The sequence below is a fragment of the Zootoca vivipara genome, chromosome 3 (assembly GCF_965207765.1).
Source record: "Zootoca vivipara chromosome 3, rZooViv2.hap1.1, whole genome shotgun sequence".
Taxonomy (NCBI): Eukaryota; Metazoa; Chordata; class Lepidosauria; order Squamata; family Lacertidae; genus Zootoca; species Zootoca vivipara.
Genome location: NC_142586.1, coordinates 110934374 through 110949347, shown reverse-complemented (window position 1 = coordinate 110949347; position 14974 = coordinate 110934374).

Sequence of the window (14974 nt, the reverse complement as noted above, 5' to 3'; positions counted from 1 at the left end):
TGCCCGGAATGAATATCAATCCGGCGAATATAATCGGCATTCCCTGTTGTTGTTTCTTTCAGTCTGCAAACAATACATAATTAATTGCTTCTCCCGCTTTGCCTTCTGTTTCCTTTGCATTGAAAGGAATGGGGTGGGATCACAGAAAGATGACATCGCTTACACAATCAAGTTACATAATTTCGCCGCGGCGGACGGCAAAGTGAATTGTTTTTGACAGAAGGCAAACGGCAGCAGAATGGAAACGGCACTGCATGCAATGGATGTAGAGAAGAATGAGGAACGGTGCCTTTTTGCATCCATCCCTACGCAAGGGTGGGATGAAACTGTACTAGCTTAAGTTCTCTCATATATGTGGCAGGTAGTGCTTGGGGGGCCCTGTTTTTCCCTCAGTTCCTGCTATGCTTCAGTTCCATGGATTGAAACTTGTACTGGGAGCATCTGAAGTAAGGCTGAACCAAACGGCACTTAGAATTTTGGCAGAAATGAGCAGACTTTTTAATAAGAAAAAAAAGAACGCAAACTTTTTAGCCATTGTAATAAAGTTGAACTAATGAAAAGAATTAGCCCTTCCAATAAAAGAGGGGGAAATGGTTTATTTGATTTTTATTTTCTTGCCTTTTGGGGACTCTTGAAATACAATTGTAAATCATCCTGCCAGACAATTTCGACTGTTCCGTTTTGGCCTGTTCGTTTTAACCCTTCGCCAGTTCCATAAGCTGACCTGCCGATTTGGCAGCCTGAACCTGTCCCCTTCTTGATCTTTCAAAGTGCAATCAAAGAGCCAGTTTTATTTTATTATTTTAAATGACGGATAACACAGCAGCTGCCTTTCGAAAGCTGGAAATAATGGGGAGAATATAAATTTTAAAGAGTGCCTATGCAATTGGATATGTGTGAAGTGTTTGGAAAGTTTCTTACTTTCTTTCAAATTGAGTTCGGCACAATATGGAATACATTTCAATCTTGGGTTGGGCACCCAATTGTACTCTTGAGAGTCCAACAGCCATGTTGATCTTCTGCTGGGATAGCTCAGTCCATAGAGCACGGGACTCTTAATCTCAAGGGCTGGGTTCGAGCCCCATGTTGGGCAAAATATTCCTGCATTGCAGGGGGTTGGACTAGATGACCCTTGTGGTCCCTTCCTAATCTACAATTCTATGATTCTTGACCCTTTTCCAGAATTGGAGGAAGCACAGGCAGGGGGGTGGGATCCAGTTGATCCATTCTTATGCCGGCATATGAGAGCCAGCCAGCATGGCGTAGGACCTGGGAAATCAGGATTTGAATCCTCACTCAGCCATGAAGCTCACTATGTGACCCTGAGCCTAGCCTACCTCACAAGGTTGTTGTAAGGATTCAATGAAGAAGAGGAGAACCATGTACACTACATTTAGCTTCTTGGATGAAAAGGTTGTCTATAAATGCAACAAGCAAATACAGTTGTACCTTGTTTTGCGACCGGGATCCGTTCCGGAGCCCTGGCCGCTAGCCGAAAAGGATGCACGGCAAAGCGCAGCATCTGTGCATGCTGGTGGAGGAGTTTGCACTTCTGTGCATGCACAAAGTGCGATTCCGCAGCCACGGAATAACTCTGATGCCTTCGGCCCAGTCCGCGGAGCTCCTGAGGGCAGCCAGCATGTTCGCGCTGCCCAAGCAGCTCCTGAGCCACTGAGGCCGCCGCTGCCGTGTGGGTGCCGGGGGTGCCCGGTGAACCGTCCAAGAGGTCACCCCTCCCCCAGCGAGCGCAACAGCCCAAAATCGAGGGTGCCCAGCCGCCAACCAGCCGCCTGGGATTTCCTGCCTCGCGGAGCGCCGAAACCTCGGACCCGACCTTTCTGCCACTGCCGCCACGCTCAATCCAAAGAGGGAGAGGAGTCCCTCCGAGAAAGGAGCCTTGGACCCATCGACCACCCCCCACCGCAGCTGCTGCGCCGCCGCGCCGGGATCGCCCAGCCACCCGGAGATCCGGGGCCGGAGGGTCCCAGGGGCAAAAGCGAGGTAAGGAGGGGTAAGGAGGAGGCCCTGGCCTAGCTGCTCCGCGAAGGCATTGGAGCGCTTTCGCGGACGCTCCAATGCCTCGGCGGAGGCCTCAGTAGGCCTTGGAAACATTGGAAACCTCGGGTTACTTACTTCCGGGTTATGATAGTTCATAAACCGAAAGTTTGTAACCCGAGGTGTTCGTAAACCGAGGTTCCACTCTATTTTAGCCTAATTCTGGCTGGCAAACCCCACTTGTATTTCTGGTTTCTGCAACAAAGGAAGAGTGGCTAGAGAATGGCAATATGGTGTATTCAGCTAGAGGTAGACTGTTCTTCCTGACTCTCTTGCTGAGGCACAGTTTTTCCCACTGAATTCAGCATAAAGCGTTTCCCTAACAATCTTGTTAAACCTATGGCCTTATGGGCAATGAGGAACCTTAAATTAAAGGGTTACGGCTAGGGCTGAAAGGTTTATGGTAAAATATTGTTTTCTCACAGTAACAAACATAGCATATTTCATGGCACATTGTCAAAGACTTGGGTATTTCATGATCAAATATGAAATATTTATTAATCTGGGAAGCACTTTGAATTCATTTCTGGTCTCAGGTACAGCTGGCACATTCTGAAGTTGCAGACGAGGGATCGAGAAGTCACATGACCCTGCGAGCGGGGGAAGGAAACGAGGACTCAAGGGTCCTTATGAGGAACGGTCGAAGGAGCTGGGTATGTTTTGCCTGGAAAAGAGGAGACTGAGAGGAGATATGATAGCCATCTTCAAATATCTGAAGGTATCGGATGGAGAATGCAGCAAGCTTGTTTTCTTCTGCTCTGGAGGGTAAGACTCGAACCAATGGCTTCAAGTTACAAGAAAGATTCCGACTAAACATTAGGAAGAACTTTCTGACAGTAAGAGCTGTTCCTCTGCTTCATTGAAGGTTGTTGTTTTGAAAGTGTAACAGACATCACTGGAAAGTGATGGATTCTGCTTCATTGGAGGTTTCAAAGCAGAGGTTGGATGGCATGCTTTAGTTGAGATTCCTGCATTGCAGGGGGTTGGACTAGATGGCCCTTGGGGTACCTTCCAACTCTACGATTCTATGATTCCATGATTCTATGACAGGCATCCCCAAACTTCGGCCCTCCAAATGTTTTGGACTACAATTCCCATCATCCCTGACCACAGGTCCTGTTAGCTAGGGATCATGGGAGTTGGAGGCCAAAACATCTGGAGGGCCACAGTTTGGGGATGCCTGTTCTTTGACTACAGTCATTCCTATTGGAATGTGGCTGCACAAGTCATTTGTAGAAAGAGCAAGTTGCTAGCTCTTATGGTGCTGGAGAAAAGTCTGAAAATGGAGCCCCCTAAATGGCCGATGGGATTTAGGACTTTGGGCTGTGTGGGATGGGTGATAGAAGAGCCTGATGCTCATATTCCCCACTAACACTCTTTATTGTTTACATTGACTGGTAGCAGCTCTCTAGGCTTTCAGACAGGGGTCCCCATCCTGGAGATGTTTGGGATTGAACCTGGGACATTCTGCGTGCAAAGCAGATCCTCTATAACTGAGCTACAGTGGCTTAGGAAGGGGGTGCGGTGGGTGCGGTCCACCCTGTGTGTCATCACTTAGGGGGTGACAAAATGGCAAAAATATGTGTTTTTTTGGGGGGGGGATCATGACACTTTTTTGAAAAAATAATATTATTTAAAACAAGTTTAATAACTTCTTCTGACAATTAATTAACCTCAAGTCAACATAATACGTATTGAAACTTTTTAGTTCAGTCAACAAACGCAATGAAACGCGGCTGAACTCGACGCTATGTAGTGGAGAGCGTATGGAGAAGGAAGGGAAGGGGGTGTTTCTTTCTGCCGATTCGCCGAAGTCTGTCTCTGCAGTTTCTACTTGAGCGAGACGTAAACAACCGGTGCCTCATCATCACTCAACCCGCATCCAATACTATCCGCTGCCATGCCGGTCAGTCACCCCACATCATTCTGTTGAGTTAGGAGTGCATTATTACTGAAGCTTATAAGTGCCATGCTGAATTTATTTTTGTTACATTTTTTAGTTCATTGATTCATTGTGATCATCCTCTTCTCTATGATATTGAGTTTGGTAACCAACATAAACATTATGATGCGTGCTTTTTGTATTTGTATGTTAAGCCAAAGCTGCAAAATCGCGGAATTAAGTAAAAAAAAAATCATTCATAGGAAATTCCCATCGCGAAAAAAGGTCTCAAGTGCTTCTGCTCACAACGTTAAGTAAATAAACCAGAAAATAACACTTGCAACTGTAAATATCTCATTTTTCCTTCTTTTAATAATTTCAATGTGGTGGTGGGGGTTTGACAAGAAATTTCTCGCACTGGGTACCACCTGAACTTGCTACGCCACTGCTGAGCTATTCCCTTCCTCTAACATTCCAAGACAAACAAGCCTAAGAAGGGAGAGCAGGGACCTTAAAGGTGCCATCGATTCTGGACAGCAGAATCTTGGTCACAGCCTCTTCTGCTATCTTGTGATGCATTGCCTTTCTATTTCAGGTATAGCCGTTATTTCTAAGCATGCACCAGAACGTGCAAACTCACGTTTGCAAATTTGGTGCAAATTTGTATCCTCTTTTGTTGGTGGACTGTTAGTGTGTTGCTTTAAAAGTTTATTTGTTCTTGGGTATTACCATTCTTTGTTCTTGGGCATTTATTGCTGATAGTAATTTTGAGAATGTTGTGGGAAGTGAGATTATTATTAATTAATTATTAGCACCAATTAGTACTGCGTTGCAAATTATTTTTCCTCCACTTGCCCTCCCCCCTCCAGTTATGCTTCATCAATTAATGAGAAAAGAAATTGCATCCAGAAATTATGGAAGGTGAATGGAAATGCTTGCGACATTCTCAGAAGGGGTGCTGCTGCTGCTGCTGCTGCAGGCGGCATAGTTGCCCTTACCTTAGTTTTGAGATGGCTGAGGGTTGCTTGCAATCGCCCTCCCCTCCCTCGGCATTCCACAAATCTTTCCAGACTGTGACCTTCTCTCTGCAGCCTCCCTTCAATTAAGGCCCAGGTAAAGACATTGCCACCCCCCCCAATCAGGTAGCATAGGCAGAAATGCTGAACAGGAAGAAGAAGAAGAAGAAGAAGAAGAAGAAGAAGAAGAAGAAGAAGAAGAAGAAGAAGAAGAAGAAGAAGAAGAAGAAGAAGAAGAAGAAGAAGAAGAGTTTGGACTTGATATCCCGCCTTTCACTCCCCTTAAGGAGTCTCAAAGCGGCTAATGTTCTCCTTTCCCTTACTCCCCCACGACAAACACTCTGTAAGGTGAGTGAGGCTGAGAGACTTCAGAGAAGTGTGACTACCCTGTTTCTCATATTTTAAGACATACCCATAAAATAAGCCATAGCAGGATTTTTAAGCATTCAAGGAATATAAGCCATACCCCGAAAATAAGACATAGTGATAGGTGCAGCAGCAATGCCGACCGTGGCAGGAGGAGGAGGAAAAAAATAAGACATCCCTTGAAAATAAGCCATAGTGGGTTTTTTTGAGGAAAAAATAAATATAAGACATGTCTTATAATATGAGAAACACGGTAGTCCAAGGTCACCCAGTAGCTGCAAGTGGAGGAGCAGGGAAGCAAACACGGTTCACCAGATTACGAGTCCACCGCTCTTAACCACTACACCATGCTGGCTCTACACTGTACGCAGCATTGCTGGTCACCTTGCAATCACAAGTTAATCTTGAAACCCACTGGAATTCTAAAGTGCCCTGAGAATGAGACAGGAAAAAAATGGGGAACCTTGAGAAATGGGGGAGGTGGCAACTTTGCTCAGCACTAGAAGCAACCAGTCAAACTTGAGACTGCTGGCCTTGACATGAGTCTATTTCACCATCTGTCTCAGCGCTTGCACTTAGATACAAAACGTTCGTGCAAGGGAAGAAACTTCGATTCCTGCATCTACTGGGGTCCTGCTTACTAGCGGAATAAACTCTCTGACAATAATAAAACCCTCTGCACTGTATGATTTGGGGCTTTTTGTGTGCATTCTTTCACATTCAGCCTGAAACAAATTGCAGAGTATAGTGCCCCCCTCCCCAAATAAAAAAATAAAATAAAAAAGATGCCCCACAGAGAGGTGGCACAATGCAAAATGTAATTAGGAGCACTTTGTTAAAAAGTCAGCGGCAAAACCTAACAAAGCCGAGTCCCAGATTTATATGCATGTAACTGTATAATACATAATTGTCAACTGTTCCGAAAAGATCTAATTTTGATAATGCATATTGAGATTGGTTGTCTGTTTTGTTAATGAAGGGTCTGAAAAACACTTGGCTTGACAGCTCGAAAGGAAGCACCACTGAGCACAGCCAGAAAATGCAGAGCCAAAGGGGATGCGAACCCCCCCCTTGCTTTGTTAAAAATATATAACATAAAATAAACCTTTCTTAGAAATGAGAAAGAAAAATGGAGTATTCACAGTTTACCCCAGACTTCGAATTATCCTGCTGAAATATTAACAACTCTACAAAACAACATATTCATCCACTTTTGACAATTTATAATTGATGTGCACAGTTTTGGTTCCAAGTCAGCATTTCTGAGTCTCGCTTGCAAACCAGCTGCACACCTGCAAAGGGGAGCAACAGGAGAGAAGGAAAGAGCAGCAGAAATGAGATGAAATAAAAATGTATGCAAATCTTCGTCACAGAACAAATTTCCTTCCTTCCTTCCTGCCTGTTTCCATTTCCATTTAAAGAAAAGGAAATCTCCACTTTCAAATGTTAAACATATTTAAATGCCTTCCTCCTGCCCAGGTCATTCATACATATATATATATATATATATATATGAACATAGCAGCACACAAAGGTGCTTAATAACAAGTCAGACTACCGGTCTGTCTAGCTCAGTACTGCCTGCTCTGACTGGCAGAGGCTTTCCAGGGTTTCAAACGAAGGTCTGTCGGAGAGGTCTGAATCTGGGACCTTATGCATCTCATAGCAACTGTCACTACTTTCGTTGCTGGTGGATAAGGCATTGGGATTGATCCAAAGCCGTCTTTACCCGGGGGTGCAAGGGGTGTGGGGCACCCGGGTGCCGGATTATAGGGGGCGCCCAGAGGGGCCGATCCTGGGCTGGCCCGAGGGCGAGCGGGAGAAAGTGTGCGGCGCTGGCGCTGAGTGGGCTGATTCCGGGCCAGCAACGGCAGCGGGGGGCAGCAGATGCCCAAGGGCAAGCGCGGCACGGCAGCGAGGGCAAGGGACTTTACTGTAATGCGTCCCTATTCGTCTTGCGAAGCACAACCATATAAAACTTCGTAAAAACTTCGCAAAACGCTGTCATCTTGTGAGTTTTTCGTTGTGCGAGGCATTTGTCTTACGGGGTACCACTGTATTATTATTATTATTCTGTTGGGAGCAGTCCAGAGTTGTTGGCCAAACCCATCCAGATGGGCGGGGTATAAAATCCCCACCATCACCATCATCAATGCAACCTGGGCCTAATGCATTCACTGCATTAAAACCTTGGAAGGTCTTGTTTCTCCCATAGTCACATCCTTGGATTTAAGCAGAAATCAAGCATGGCTCTCCCTCTCAGGCTTCTGCCCGCATCCTGCCTCCAGTATCTAGCTCCAAGTCCACAAAAGATTCCATCAAAGGTGTCTCAATTTTTTTTTACACATCACTTGGGAAGACAGGTGAACTAATACCAGTGTACTGGAAGAAGAAGAAGCAAAGATCACCAGTGTCGAAGCAATGATTCTTCAACATCAGCTTCATTGGACTGGTCATGTTGTGCGGATACCTGATGATCGTTTTCCAAAGCAACTACTCTATTCCGAACTTAAAAATGGAAAGCGTAATGCTGGTGGTCAACAAAAGAGGTTTAAATACTGTCTCAAGGCAAATCTTCAAAAATGTAGTATAAACACCAACAATTGGGAAACACTGGCCTGTGAGCGCTCCAATTGGAGAACAGCCTTTACCAAAGGTGTCATAGGCTTTGAAGACACTTGAACTCAGGGCGCAAGGGAGAAACATGCTAAGAGGAATGCATGCTTGGCAAATCCACACCATGATCAACTCCTGCCCGGAAACCAATGTCCCCACTGTGGAAGGATGTGTGGTTCCAGAATTGGCCTCCACAGTCACTTACGGACTCATTGTTAAAACTGTGTTTATGGAAGACAATCTTACTCAGGTCCAAGTGATCTCCAAAGAAGAAGACCTACCTCATGCACATATAACTCTGCCCTGTCCTTCTCACCAAAAGCCAGGTGAGAGAGGGGGTCCCACACTTTGGCCCTTTGGCCCTAGGGCCATTAACTCACCAAGAAGCTGGTTAGCCAACAGGTGTTGGCTTGATACTGGATTTGAAGGGATTCAGACATACAGCCTAACACCCCCCTCCCCCGCAAACTTTCAAAAAGTATTTTGAAAATTGTGTCAAAATGGTGGGATATACACGCTTAAAACCAACCTGAGAATTACTTGAAAGGACTGAGCTGCAGAGACATTTGCCTAATTCTAGCTGTTTGTTCCTTGCCTTCAAGGAAAGATAGGTATGGCTGCCTCTTGCTAAATATGTTTCTTTTTCAACAGAACAACAGGTATAATGATTTCATGGGTCTAGGAGATAATTTCGGTAGAGAGATGTTAAACTGCTGGCAGAATGCAGGCGCTGTGACTGAAGGCAGAATTCTTAGGGAAGTAAATAAAATATATATAAAAAAAACCCCGGCAATGTTTATTTGTAGTCTGTTTTTGACCTCCCGAATCATATTAAGAGCAGCTTTGATGTCCTGGATTAGGTGGTTTTTAATATTTTAAAAATGCCATGGCTACAGAGAGTGCTCTCGCCGAAAGAGTCAAGTGGAGACTCAAAATGTGCCGTCATTTAGGCATGTGGCGTTGCATGAATAGTAAATATTTTAAAATGATACCCATTTCATGGCTAGCCAGCTCATGAAACATCCACTGCATTTTCTCTCTCCTTTTGTCACTGGTTTTCTTCTTCTTTCTTGCTTAGATGTTAGCTCGAGGAACTGAGAATGGGGAGGGAGGGGAAAGGAATTTTAAAAAATTATTTTTTAGAATCATAGAGTCATAGAATTGTAGAATCGGAAGGGACCATTCTAGTGCAACCATAGGAGCCAAGTCATGGGGGCCAAGCGGGTCTTTGTCCCCCCCCCATAAACTATTTGAGGGTGCTGCCACTGCTACTCAGAAGGATTAATGCCTCCACCCTTGGAGGCAGAACATACAATCTTCATGGTTAGTAGCCATAGATGGCCCTCCCCTCCATGATTTCCTCCAATCTTCATTCAAACCGAGTGTGTGCACTGTGTCTTGTGAATGATTAAGCTTCAGGGCTTTCCTGCCCCCCTCCCCAATATTTTATTCAAATTGGCACTCCTGTGTCCAACTCCCTGGAGTGCAGGAATCATTTGCCCCACACGGGGCTCAAACCCACGACCCCAAGATTAAGAATCTCCTGCTCTAACCGACTGAACCATGCTCAGACTTTATAGTACCATGCACATTGCCCTTCTAAAGTATCTAAAGCAGGGCGGCGGCGGGGGGGGGGGAATCTGTGGCTTCCTCAAATGTTACTGGCCCATGGCTCCCATCCCCCCTGGTCATCGACCATGCTGGCTCTGGCTGACTGCAGTTGGAAGCCAGCAACATCTATAAGGCCACAGTTTCTCTGTTCCTGATAAAAGTGTGACTAATACATTATCTCACAAACCCTTACAACAGCGACACATCTAGTCCAGCATCCTGTTCTCACAGTGACCAACCAGTTGCCTGTGGAAAACCAGGAAGCACAAGAGCCCACTCCCTTGTTGTGGTTTCCAGCCACTGGTACGCAGAAGAATTAAAGCCACTGATTGTGGAGACAGAGCATAGTCACCATGGTTAGTGGCCATCGATAGCCCTTGCCTTCTTGAATTTCTCTAGTCCTCTTGTAAAACCATCCAAGTTGATGGCCATCACCACTTCCTCTGGGAGCTCATTCCATTGTTTAACTATGTGCATGCATGTTCTCAGAAACAACAGCCCCACAAGGTTCATACTCTCGTATCTCCAGGTAGGGCAGGATGCGACCCTTGTCCGGAAGGCTGGAGAACCACTTCCAGCCAGGGCAGAGAGCGCTAAGTGAAATGAACCAATAGTCTGGCTCAGGCGACAAGTTCAATGAGACCAACATATGGATGTCAAAGGGAACTCCCCAAAGGGGTCTTCACTGATTATGACTGTAAAATGGACGCAAACTGTGTACAGCAGAAACATTCTCAGGATGGTGATGTGGTGAAGGTTGGCACGGGGCAGAGCAGGGCAGAATTCCTGAAAAATTCACTTGCTTCTCTGATGTTGATTTCCACAGTGGCCTTGAGCCATTCACTTAATTTCACTGTGTTTATTTCATTTTCCCCTCGAAAGGCAGTCGCTGTATTTGCAGTGGTAGCCAGCCCTGTGGGGCTTAATTAACCATTTTGGCTCCTGATCACGTTGGGGATGAGGTGCAACTTGTCTCATCTAACCTCAAACCTCTGCTGCACTGCAACCCCATGTGCCTTCTTGGGAGTAAGCAAACTTGGTGAGGCTTGCTTTTGTGGAAAGATGCCTAGGATTTGGATGTCAGTGTTAAAACGCAGCAGCTGCCCTTTGCATGACCCCTGCTCCCGTTAACATTTGGAGCAAGTCTTCCATTCTTGGCAGTCCACATGCTGTTTAATCCTGGTTGTTTTTTTTAAAGCTTTTGAACGCAAAGAACGAAGCCCTGTTTCCTTCACTGTCTCTCCTGCAAACTCCCTCCCACAAAATGGGACCCTAAGGCCTTGAAAGTCCCTCTCCTCGCCTCAAGGTCTCTGGCAAACTGGTCATGCCCGATATTTAGTAATGCTCCCTTTGTGAAAGCCTTGGTTGACAAGCTTCGGATGCTGTTCATTAATATTTTCTTCAGATAACCCTTGAAACGATGTGGTCCTGCGCCGGTGCAACGAGAAGGCTCCTTTTAAAACAGAGGCACGCAATGCCCTAGCGCAACTGGTTATTAATTAAAAGCAATCGTCGTGGGGCCGGCAGAAGGAAGAGGACTCTCCATTTCCAAATGGGATTCGGTTGTGGCACTTCTCTTGAACCGCCTTGAGAGAGGGTCTCTCTAAAGTGCAGCTTGTAGCGTTACATAATTGTTCGCAGGGTGAATTATTTAGCTGGTCAGAAAGCTCGGGTTGGGGAGGGCGCAATGCACTCCTTTCCCATCTTGAGTGGACAGCCCAGTCGCAAGCAGTCAGGCGTACCAAATCTGCGGGAAAGGGAATCAAAGCGGGCATGAAAGTTTCATTAGAGCCGAACAGGAAAAGCCATCCCGGCTGACATAATTTCCAAGTGACCCCTGAAGCCGGCCACGACCAACTGGGGCACCTCCTCTTGGAACATCTGCAAGGAGAGGCTGGTGCTAAGTTGGCTCAGAGATCGAGCCGTTGAACATCTTCAGGGGGAGGTGAGAGAATGTGCGTGTGTGGTTGTGTGCGCACCGACGGCCCCGTGCGCCGAGGAGGGGGTGAGCGCAATTTCTTCCAAGAGAAAACACTTCATGTCTTTTGCCACAGAGGACAAGTGCACAGGCCCAGCCAGCTTCTCTGCTGCCTTCATCTTTTCCCCTTTCCTCACTTCAAAGCTGCCTAGGTTAGACTGTTGGCCTGTAATTACCCTGGAGGTATTGCAGAGTCTGAACAACAGCACTGAACTGACTGGTGTAGCGTCACGGAGAAGATGCTGAGCTGAGGATCAGGAAGTCCCTGGTTTGAATCTTACCTTGCTCTCTTTCTCGGTCTTCACCATCCCCATTTTTTTGGGGGGGGGGAAGGGAAGGGGAAATGATAATATTGACTTCTCTTGCAGGTTCCAGAGGACTTGCTCCCTTCTTAGATGTCTGCCCTGCCCTTACTTCCAAAGGAGCCTGAGGGCAGCAAACAGTCAGTTAGTAAAATAATGCATTTTTTTTTAAATAAAAAAAACGTATTTGAAATAGTCAAAAACATTACAGACACCCAGTGCTATTTTTCTAGAAAAAGAGGTGCCAGAACTCACCGTGTACCTCCCTTGAGAGCCATTGTGGTGTAGTGGTTAAGAGCAGTAGATTCATAATCTGGGGAACCGGGTTCGCGTCTCCGCTCCTCCACATGCAGCTGCTGGGTGACTTTGGGCTAGTCACACTTCTCTGAAGTCTCTCAGTCCCACTCATCCCACAGAGTGTTGTGGGAGAGGAAGGGAAAGGAGAATGTTAGCCACTTTGAGACTCCTTCGGGTAGTGATAAAGTGTTGCAGCAGGAGGAGAAGACTCCCATGACTAATCTCCACCTCTTGGCTTCCCTCCTCCTACTCTCCTGCTTCAGCTTCTGCCTCTGTTTTTGGACTTTTCTCTGCCACAGACTCTCCCAGCTCAGTAAGCCCTGTTACCTCCTCAGCTTCCAAAGCCTCCTCCCAGTCTGCTCCCTCTTCTTCCTCTGATCACTCATTGCTGTCCCACCACCACTCCCTGGGCTCTGAGCCTTCTTCCCTTGGTGGTTCCCCAGCTGGTTCCTCCCACCATTCCTCTGCCTTTAACCAGTCCAAGAGCATTAGCGACGTATAGGGTGCCCATCTATGCGTTGACCTAAAAGAGGACAAATCCATTTGCATAAAAGTCTGCATGTGCTAATTAATGTACATATTTTGCAAAGGTGGAAATAATTACTAAGATTTAAATAGAAAGTCATCACATCTCTCCATCTTGGGAAGACTGTGACCAGGCAGTTGTGTGGCTGTTTCGTGGTCGGATCAGGTGTTACTTGTTCTTTGTTCTTATGGATCTTTCAGCCATAGTTCTTCAAAGAAAGCAGTAGAGCTTGGGGAGCCTTAGCCTAACACCTCATCAGTCCAGCCTCCAATGGATGATGGGTCATGGGTGATGGGAGGACCACAGACTCCTCTTCTTTGTTCTTGCCTAGTTCTTAAAAGAACTGCTTATCCCCAAGGTCTCAGGCCTTCCTGCTTAGCTCGCTGCAACTGACAATAGCAGGTACTGAACCTGGGATCAGGGATGGGGAACCTGTGACTCTCCATATTTTTGGTGGACTACAACTCCCTTCACCCCTCTCCATTGGCAATGCTGGCTGAGGCTGATGGGAGATGGAGTCCCACAACATTTAGAAGGCCACAGGTCTTCCCCTCCACCCCTGTCCTCCATCTCTGAGCTGCCATCTCTCCCCAAACCATCCCAGGTGTGCTCCAAGCAAACCACCCTGATTCTTCTCTTGACACTGCCTCAAAGATAACTAAATCCGGGGCTTCAGGGGCCAGCCTGACTTTTAAATACCAGCTGCAGTTCCTGCCGGAGAATATTTAATCATGAACTTAAAGTTTGTCAAAGAACGGCTCTGACCTCCAAAGCTTTTTTTATCGATTAGCTCCGAGTCCATTGTGTTTCGGCGCACTTTCTCAGGCAAGCGAGGAGGCAAAGTCAGGCATAGGCAAAGAAGAGAGAGAGAGAGAGAGAGAGAGAGAGAGAGAGAGAGAGAGAGAGAGAGAGAGAGAGAGAAGTCAGATCCCAGCGAGTGATAAGCAAGAGCTCTGCTCCCGATTTAATAAGAGCTATTGCTGGCTCCGCAAGACAACAGGCATGAAATATTGCATTATGCCATATGCTACATAGGAAGGGGGGGGGATCCGCTGGAATCACACAGCTCCGGGGAGATTCGGGATGGTGGCAGCTCTTTTGCATTAATAAATGGAGCCTTGCTAGACAAAACTGTAATTGGTACCCGTTGCTGTGGTGTCTCCTGCCTCTTCAATTCCTGCACACTTAATGTTTTCTTACTCTAAAATAAATGCGGGAGGTTGGCTTCGTGGGTGTTAATGAGCTCTGCTGGCTTATGGGACTGAGGAAAAGTGGGGGGGGGCTTCAGGCTCACAGACCAAATGTGGCCCTCAGGAGCTCTCTACCTGGCCCTTGGGACTCTGCTAGGCCAATGCTTCCCCCTCTTCCGAGGCCACGTCCCTCGTTGCTCCTGTTCTGCACCTTCCGGGGTGCTTTCACCAAGCTGGATCGTGTCCTTCTTTGCCTGGTGTAGGTAGGGGCAGCTTGAATAAAATATTGGGGGGGGGAGGTAAGCCCCACCCCACATAGCTGATCACAAGATGTGACGAAAGCAATGCCCTCTTATCTTACCTCTTATCTTTTAAGAGATCAAACCAAACAAAAATTCAAAAATGATTGGGATATACCGGTATTTAAACTATGTCTGAAAGACCATTATTATGGAGAATTTTTAAAAAAATTTTTTTTTACTGGTTTAGAATAACTCTTTTAAGGAAAAATATTAAAATATAGTGGGGGAAATATAGGTTACCCAAAAAATTGATGTGTTATGAGGGGCATTCAACAAAGTAAAATAGAGGACTCAAGTAAGAAGGGGAGGGAAGTCAAGTGTAAATGGAGTACAAATGAACCGAACAAATAAGTAAGTACATATTTTGTTTTCTTTATTATGTCTTGGAATCGCATGTTTAGTTACAGGAGAAGTGAGAAGTTACAATGTGATTTCATGAATGTTTGTCAAAAGAAATCAATAAAGATGGATTGCAAAAAGAGGGGGGGGGAATGGCAATGCCCATCAAGTTTGGGGGGCCCATCTCTCTCAAATATCTTATTGGGGAGAGACCGAGCTCCTATGGCCTGGAGGGAGGTGTTTATATGTGTCTGGACTAGATGAATCCCAAGCAGGAATTAAGATTGCCGGAAGAAATATCAACAACCTCAGATATGCAGATGACACAACCTTGATGGCAGAAAGTGAGGAGGAATTAAAGAACCTTTTAATGAAGGTGAAAGAGGAGAGCGCAAAATATGGTCTGAAGCTCAACATCAAAAAAACCAAGATCATGGCCACTGGTCCCATCACCTCCTGGCAAATAGAAGGGGAAGAAATGGAGGCAGTGAGAG